Consider the following 8,830-nt stretch of genomic DNA (forward strand, 5'->3'; position numbering starts at 1 on the left):
ACTAAAAGTGTGTTTTTAAATGGATTTAATTAAACCAGTACAAAACATACCTGTGTGGATGCTTAAATCAATTAAAACAGTTGATAAACTAGATCAGTGTAAGCCAGGTTTAAAAATTGATTTAAGAGTGAACAAATTGAGCCAAATCAATTTAAAAACAATATGTGTTTAGATAAGGCCTTAATCTGACAGTCAAAGGAGGTAGATGGTATTTAAATTGGCGCAACATCCAGTCCCATCCGTCTGTAAAAATATTCAAATTATGTCAATTTAGACTATCTAATTGTTCTCTTTATTTGGCCCTAAATGTCCACAAGATTTCCTTGGGAAAAGCAAAGACGATTTACAGTATAGGAGAGCACACACTTAAAAAATTAAAGTTGTCATTATATAAACTCTTTATAAAACCATGTCTATTTCCTCCTCCTCTCACCTTCTCTGATGTTATTGACTCGAACCGTGACTGTATAGATCATTGTTGCAACCAAGGTCCTGTAGTGGCACCAAATCTTGTACAAAGGAGGTCAAGTAATGTGTCTGTGAAAAGGTTATGATTTGCTGGTTATGATTATGCTATGATGCATGTACAATTTTTCTTTTACTGGGGTATTGGTTTTCATAACCATTCATCCTCATTCAGAGTGATGCTGGTAGTGATACAAGGGAACTGGAGTATCTGAGGGAATTGCTTGTATAACTTTTGGTTAGCCAGTGGGGTAAAACCGAAGTCCTCTCTGTTTGGCTGGTTTGGTGTGCCTTAATAGTAAAGGACCCCCAGCCTTGGGCTGTGACTGCCTTGCTCCAAGCAATTTGTTCTGAATTGATACTCTCAGTAGTGTCCCACCAAAGGCCGCTTCGTTACACCCTCCCACCCCCCAAAGTAACAAAACCTAACATGAGATTCTTTGCTGAGTTGCTCAGAAGGGCATCCTTATCGAGGACATCTATACCATATAATGAATGGATAATCCCTTTCCTTAAAAAGCCAATTACCAATAGCAAGTGTCACCAGAAAAGTGACAAAGGATGATCTCTTCACTTTGGAGGACGGCCAGGCACTGGCAAAGAGCCAATATGGTAAATATTGTTCCTCCTTTCATTGTAATTTCAAGTAGCTTGCCAACAATTGCACACAAACACCCTTCAGACAATAAACTGCCACATTTTAGTGTTTTCTTCTCTAGTCTTTCCAAAGTACTGCCCCACTGGTGAAGCTGGAGAGTAGGAACATTCAACAACAGTGTGAGCAAAAAGGTTGCAAATCCTTTCAGAAAAACGTAAGTACAAAATGCTCAACACAGAAATCCTTCACCACAAATGACACCTTTGTTGGCAGCCCCCTCAGAAAGGCTAGGGGTACGTCACCATGCAAAAAAATAAAAATAAATTAAAAAAAAAAGTGCACTTTTTACATCAAGATTGCTACCTAGTGGAGACGAGGAACTATAGTTTTTGACCTTGCCTGCTTAAGTCAAGGTTAACTCCATGCCGGCAGTATGGGGTTGACTTCAACTATTTACCTAGAAGTAAACTGTCTGTGCCTTGTCTCCAGTGTGATCTTATATTCAGATGTCTCTCATGATTGAAAACACAGTGTTTGCTGCATAAATTATTAGACTATGGGTTGAACCAAAATTGGACTGAATTACCGTCTTACCCCTAAAATGTGTCCCTGCTGAGTAGCATGGAGAAGTCAGCACTTACGTTGTCTCTAGATTGAAGTACCAAATGAGTGAATGGGGGGCCTGGTTCAAAGACTGTGTAACTGGCACTGTTAAACACTAAATGTACAGTTTTAAAAGGTGTGATTTATACCAAATATCTGCATCTCCTGGCTTCAATCTCCTATAAAGAATAAGTGCTATCCAGAATAATTGCACATGAAGTATATGAAAGCATGAATGAGCAAATGTGAAATTCCCATAAATATAGTATTGTAGTTAATTACTTGCTCTTCCTATCGCTTAGATTGAAATAAGTAGCTCATCTTGTTATTCATATGAGCATGTTCATCATACATACCTTGGTGCAATACTTATATGGTGCAATTTGTGGTATCTAAATAATGCAGCTTTAGCTGATGTCCTCTTATTATAGACCGTCCCTGGACTCTCCTCTCCTATTCAGAATGTTGGCCTTACTATTAACAGTAACTTTGTAGAACCCATAACATTACATATAATGCTTGCAGGCAACATAAGGACATCTTTATTCCATACTTGGGATTGCATAGAGAAGAATTTTTTTCATAGGTGACAGATACTCTAGAAAAGTGGCTCTGAAGTTTGTAATATTTCTTTTTTTAGATTTTGTGCTACCAGTTCCTGAAACCAGAAGAAACGTGTACTAGACTCTGCTATGTGGCGTCAGATCAGCAAATCTGTTGTAGCTTGATGTACCACTCCTGGCACCCTGTGCAGCGTATAGAAAGCTAGCACTAACAACAGCCCTGCTGTACCCGTATTCAGCTATGTTCAATCTAAAGCAGGGGTCTCAAACATGCGGCCCGCGGGCCGCATGCGGCCCGCGGAGCTCTTCCCTGCGGCCCGCGGAGCTCCCCAGGGGAGCTCCGCAGGGGCCCCCAAGAGAAAAGCGGAGGCTCCCGCCTCCGCCCCTCTCCTGGAGCCTCGGCGCATAGAGCGCCGAGTCTCCGTCCGAGCGCCTGAGCCCCGCCCCGATCCGAGCCGCGTGGGGAGGGGGCGGGGCGGGGAGCTCTGGGCTGAGCGCTGCGCTCGGCGTGGAGCTCACAGCCCCGCCCCCTCACCACGCGGCTCGGATCGGGGCGGGGCTCAGGCCTCGCCGGAGACGCGCTCGGGTAAGGGGGGGGGAAAGCGGGACCCGCCGGGCCCGGGCCGTGGGGGGGGGGGGGGGAAGGGAAGCGAGACCCGCCGGGCCGGGGCTGGGGCCGGGCCGTGGGGGAGGGAAGCGGGACCCGCCGGGGCCGGGCCGGGGGAAGGGAAGCGGGACCCGCCGGGGCCGGGCCGGGCCGTGGGGGAGGGAAGCGGGACCCGCCGGGGCTGGGCCGGGCCGGGGGGCATGGGCGGCAGGTTATATATTTGTGTGGGGCCCGGGCCCCAGCAATATTCAGGGCTGGGCGCCCTGCTCCAGCAATAGTTGGAGCTGGGTCTCTTCCCGCCCCCCCCCCCCGGTCCTGCCTGGATCGGCCCCGGCCACCGCAGGTCTCCCCCCGCCGCCGCGACCCTGCCTGGAGCAGGTCCCAGCCCCCGCCTGCCACCCCCCCTCCGCGTGTTCCCCCCCCTCCGCCGCGTTGTGTTGCGTCCCTGCCTGACAGAACGCAGCGCGCCTCTCCCCTGCCTGCTGCCCGGAGGGCTCCCCAGCAGATTTGCTGTCTTCTGCCGCAGGGTCCTAGTGCCTGCCCTCCGCCAGTACTGGCAAGGCAGGCTGCCCTTACCCTGAGCCTCTCCAACCCAAACCCTCAGCCCCAGCCAGAGCCCTCATTCCCCCCGCACCCTAATCCTCAGCCCCAGCCCTGAGCACCCCCACATCATGAACCCCTCATCCCCCTGCACCCTAATCCTCAGCCCCAGCCAGAGCCCTCATCCCCCTGCACCCTACTCCTCAGCCCCAGCCATGAGCTCCCCCACATCATGAACCCCTCATCCCCCCGCACCCTAATCCTCTGCCCCAGCCCTGAGCACCCCCACATCATGAACCCCTCATCCCCCTGCACCCTAATCCTCAGCCCCAGCCAGAGCCCTCATCCCCCCACACCCTAATCCTCTGCCCCAGCCCTGAGCGCCCCCACCTCATGAACCCCTCAGCCCCCCGCACCCTAATCCTCTGCCCCAGCCCTGAGCGCCCCCACATCATGAACCCCTCATCCCCCTGCAACCCTAATCCTCAGCCCCAGCCAGAGCCCTCATCCCCCTGCACCCTAATCCTCAGCCCCAGCCAGAGCCCTCATCCCCCCCGCACCCTAATCCTCTGCCCCAGCCCTGAGCGCCCCCACATCATGAACCCCTCATCCCCCCGCACCCTAATCCTCTGCCCCAGCCCTGAGCGCCCCCACATCATGAACCCCTCATCCACAGCCCTCACCCCACACTCCAAACCTCTTCCCTAGCCCTGAGCCCCCTCGCATCATGAACCCCTCATCCACAGCCCTCACCCCACAGCCCAACCCTCTTCCCTAGCCCTGAGCCCCCTCGCATCATGAACCCCTCATCCACAGCCCTCACCCCACAGCCCAACCCTCTTCCCTAGCCCTGAGCCCCCTCCTGCATCATGTACCCCTCACCCTCAGCCCCACAGCCCTCACCCCTGCACTCCCTCCTATCCCCAAACTCCGTCCCAAAGCCTGCACCCCCACCCCCTGCCGCAGCCTGGAGCCTGCATCGAGCACAGAGCCTGCATCCAGACCTCCTCCCCCACCCAAACTCCCTCCCAGAGCCTTAGGCAGTAAATCTAAGTGCGTGTTTTGTCCTTTGAGTGAGGTGCATTACTGAGTGTATATATTTATTAAAACTGCGCGCGCTTAGGGGAGGAGGTGGAGAAGAGACAGGGCAGGGGCGGGGCCTCATGGAAGGGGTGGATTGGGGGTGGGGCCAGGGGCAGCAAGGGGGCGTGTCAGTGATGCGGCCCTCGGGCCAATGCACTAGTCCTCATGCGGCCCTCGGGGTCATTTGAGTTTGAGACCCCTGATCTAAAGTCTGATGGGTTGAGAAATAAAGAAACCCTTCTTCAGAAACACCACAAAGACCTGCTTTAGTGGGAACTGATGAGGCAAGAGACTATCAGAGCAGATATCTACAGCCTATGAGTTAAATCATTCTTCAGTTTGTGTTTTTTCTAGGAAACCCAGTAATAGGATGATCCACCACACTATTGTTTTAGTCTATGAAATCTCTTCTTCCTAGGACAGTGGTTCTGAATGGTGATGATCATTTTCCAGCTATCTTTCTAACTACCCTGGGACAGCTCAGCTATCTTTCTAACTACCCTGGGACAGCTCAGCAATTATGCCTATTGGTTTAAGCAGCAGAGAGCCAGAACAACAACAAACATGGAATCGCGAAGTCCAAGAGCATGAAACCTGCAAATAGCCCTCATGTGTCTGAGCAAGTAATTCAAAACAGTTAACTCCACGGCTAGACATCACCAGCACATGCTTTGATCAATACACGTAATCCAAGCAAGTCCATCATTAATATAACACAATCAGCCACATCCACTTTTATATTAGTGTGATCAGTTCAGGCAAGTCCAAAAATATTGCATGACTGTAGACTAGCAATTCCTTATTCAAACTGTGAATGTATCACCACCAAGAAGGTGGGAAACTGTTGGGCAAATGGATCAGGACATTATAATGGAACTTATCAGTAAAGTAAGATCTCGGTGAATGAAAACGCCGCTACGCCTGACTTTGGAAATTTAGGATTTCACCTGCCCAAAGGAATGAAAGGATCCCTGCCTTGCAGCCATAGCACAGGGCTGCATATGGAGAATAAACTGCTCTTTGTCTTCCTTCAGGGCACTAATTTCTGCAAGTTATTTACTTCAAATGTTCGGTATTTGGGGAACTTTAACATTTCCTAAAGTTTGTGATTTTTTTTTTTTAGTTTGTTAGGTTTCCGCCTTTGGTTATGAACCAGTGTGACACTCTGTACCTCAAATAGCACCCTGCAACCCTATATTCACCACTGTGATATGATTACGATATGCTTTGTGCAGGTACTACTTGAGAGGTCATGATCTGTTGAACATTACTATCCTATTGAATTATGTGTGTTACCATTGTATTTGAAGTTATGAAGTTTTGCTATCTGTGTGTTATTGAAATATGCTGTGCGTCTAGGAGATGCCCACAGCTAGTCTTTTGGTGGCAGAAAAGGAGCAACTAACCCTTACACACAACCAGATATTGTGCAAAATGTTTATCAGTGAAACAGTCCTGAAATATCACTGCCAATACTTAATTGGTAACTCATGATTTGCATCAGCCTCTATTAAATATAAACTCACATGGTGTTTTGAAGACACTTTGTTATAACTGAGGAGGTAGGAATCAAACCCATAATCTTCAAACCAACCATCTGAAATTAGAGGTTTTCAGGTTAATTTTTGGAGCCTGGGATTATTTTTATTCCCATTTTGTGTGCACTGTTGCAGAAAAAATGGAGTTTTCACTGGATTTAAAACAAATATGTTAAAAAATTAACAAGCACACTTCAATGTTGTTTACACAAGCAGTTCCCATAATCTACAGGATAATGGAAATTTTAATCTAAGAGCAAACAGTCTGCTGCATTAAACCCCACATTACGTGAATTAAAAAAAACACAAAAAACAGATCAGTATTTCAAATTTAAATCCATGCTTGTCACTTGTGTTTCCAAAACAACAACTCAGTAACCACTAACAATTCAAACTGCTTATGGTGTCAACAGCCATGCCAATTGATAGAGGCAGCAGCCAGCAATGCCTGAGCCTACATTTTCCAGATACCACAGAAGCTCCCCAACCTTCCCCATCTTTCCCCAGCTACTCAAAGTTTCCCCACCCCTTGCCCAACTAAAACCTCCAGTCCCCCTTCCCACTATCTGAGACTAAAGGCCTTTCTTCAGTCCCCTTCCACTCTCCCCAATAGCAGAGTGCATCTCACTTTTCAGAATACCATTCCCCATCTTCCTGTGACCCCTGTATACTATGTCACTAGCCATATAGCCATCCCAAGCAGCACCCACTGAACCCCACTGCTACACTCCAACCCCTGTGCACTTAGATGTACCCCCGTCTGCTCACACAACCCAAGCTGTACTCCAACTCCCATAATGCACTTCACTGCTCCCCCACGGTGCACCCCTACCCCATACAGCACCCCAACCCCATCACACCCATGTCACATCCCTCCTACTCCTTAATACTACACCCCATCAACCCCAAGGGGCACCCCACTGCTCCCCTATGCGCCAACTCCACCCCATCACCTGCCCCACCCCTACTGGAGCCCTCCATACTGCCCCATAGTCCCCAACGGTGCACCCCACTGTTCCCCCACCCCCATCACAGCCCTCCATGGTACCCCATAGCCCCCAGTGCTGTGCCCCACTGCTCCCCTACCCTCATCATAGTCGTTCATACTGCCCCATAATCGCCAACGGCGCACCCCACTGTTCCCCCACCCGCATCGCAGCCCTCCATGCCCCCCCCGCAGCCTGAGCCGGGCGTGGCTGGCCGCCCCCTAGGCCCGCTCGCTAACCCTTTCTGGAGGCTGAGCCCCGCCACGCTCCCTTACCCGGCCCGACACCGCCTCCGCCGCCCGCTTGGGTATCAGCCGCTCCCCCAAGCCTGACAGGCCGGCGCAGGCGCACACGCGACCTCCCACTCAGAGCCAAAGCGCAGGAGCCAGACACGATCGCCTTCCAACCTCGAGACGATGGGGTAGGCGCATGCGCAAGAGGATGGACTGCTTTGCTTCCGCCTCGGGCGGGCCGCCGCTAGGTATGTTTTGCCTATGCGCAGTAGCCGCGGGAGCTTTTCTCCCTGTCGTTCGGCAGGGAGGAGCCATTGTGAGCCTAGTACTATACACAGACAGCCCCCCCCCATGTTCACCTAGGGCCCTCAGCCTCAGGGGTCGGGCTGGTGCTGCCCTCCCAGCTCCAAGGGCCCAGGGGCCTGAGAAATGTCACGCGTGGAGCTGGACAGAACGTGCTCCACTGCGAAGCGAGAGGTTGGCTTCAGGGCCAGGGGCAGCAGGGCAGCACAGGCCCAGTGCGTTGTGGGGGTGTTTGGCTTCCTCTGAGGCATTAGGTTTTGCAGGCTGCAAGAGGCAAAGTTCAGGCTTGATGGGCCACTTGTCTCAGCTGCTGGCTCATTCCATGCTCCTGACATTTAAGACACAGAAGTGGCCGCATCTTGGAGTGGGGCTGTAAGGCGCTCACTGGGTACTGCACAAAGTGGCCAGGGCAGCAGGCTGGAAATCAGAAATTCCTGGTTTTGTTCATGGCTGGGCCACTGATTCACTATGTGAGTTTTGGTAAATCATCTGATAACTCTGTGCCCCAGTTTCCCCATCTGTAAAATGGAGATTGTGCTATTTACCAAGGTCCAGTGGTTAGGGCACTGACCTAGCACTTGCTCTGCCACAGACTTCTTACATGACAATGGGTAAGTCAATTAGCCTTTCCAGGCCTCATTTCCTGATCTTATAAATGGAGATAATAGCAGTGCCTTACTTCACAGAGATGTTGTGAGCATAAATAAAATAAAGGTTGTGAAGTGCTTTGAGAGCTGATGGAAAGAGCTATATGAGAGCTAGTGTAGCAAATTTGAAGAACCACCAGCACAGCACCTCCTGCTAGTCATCTGGGAATTAGCTCTTTTCCAGCAGAAAAGGTGTCTCTGCAGGCCAGTGTCTCACCTGTCACTGGCCCCATGTCCCTCCCAGTCCCCGGTGCCTTTTACCTCAGGGTTCTGCCCTAGCAGTATCCCCATGCTCTGAGTCTCCCTTCCTAGGGGAACCCCCAACCCTCTAAACCTGCCTTGCCTCAGGGGCTACTGCCAGTCATCATCTAACCCCCACTCACTGGAGCAAACTGCAGTCTGTAAAAGGCCACTCATCACTGGCAAGGGGGTCAGACAGCTTCCTCTGCCTAATCCCAGGCTGCAGCCTCTGCAACCGGAACACCTGTTTTGACCTTTTAGCAAGGCCCACAGCCTGGGAATTTACCAGGCTGGAGCTCCTCTTGCCTTTCCCTAGTCATACTCCATTCCCTGTTTCCTGAGCTCCTAGGCAGTCAGGTCCTTCTCCCTCCAAGGCTGGGGAGAGAGAGACTCCTCAGCTTTTGGCTCACAACCCTCTTATCAG

General features: G+C 51.0%; 1 protein-coding gene across 3 annotated transcripts in view; it reads right to left on the bottom strand.

Moving 5' to 3' along the window:
* Positions 1–7,433, bottom strand: part of TBC1D24 (TBC1 domain family member 24) — a 72,098-nt gene extending 64,665 nt beyond the window's left edge. For 2 of the 3 annotated variants that reach the window (XM_044979591.1, XR_006572413.1), the window contains exon 1: positions 7,259–7,433. The gene's annotated coding sequence lies outside the window, so the exon portion shown is untranslated. Of the gene's footprint in view, positions 1–433; positions 538–7,258 lie in introns of all 3 variants that reach the window. The other variant, XM_044979592.1, reaches the window with a different exon arrangement.
* Between the last annotated feature and the right edge of the window lie 1,397 nt (positions 7,434–8,830).

Source organism: Mauremys mutica, chromosome 11 (assembly GCF_020497125.1).
Source record: "Mauremys mutica isolate MM-2020 ecotype Southern chromosome 11, ASM2049712v1, whole genome shotgun sequence".
In the NCBI taxonomy this organism is placed as follows: Eukaryota; Metazoa; Chordata; order Testudines; family Geoemydidae; genus Mauremys; species Mauremys mutica.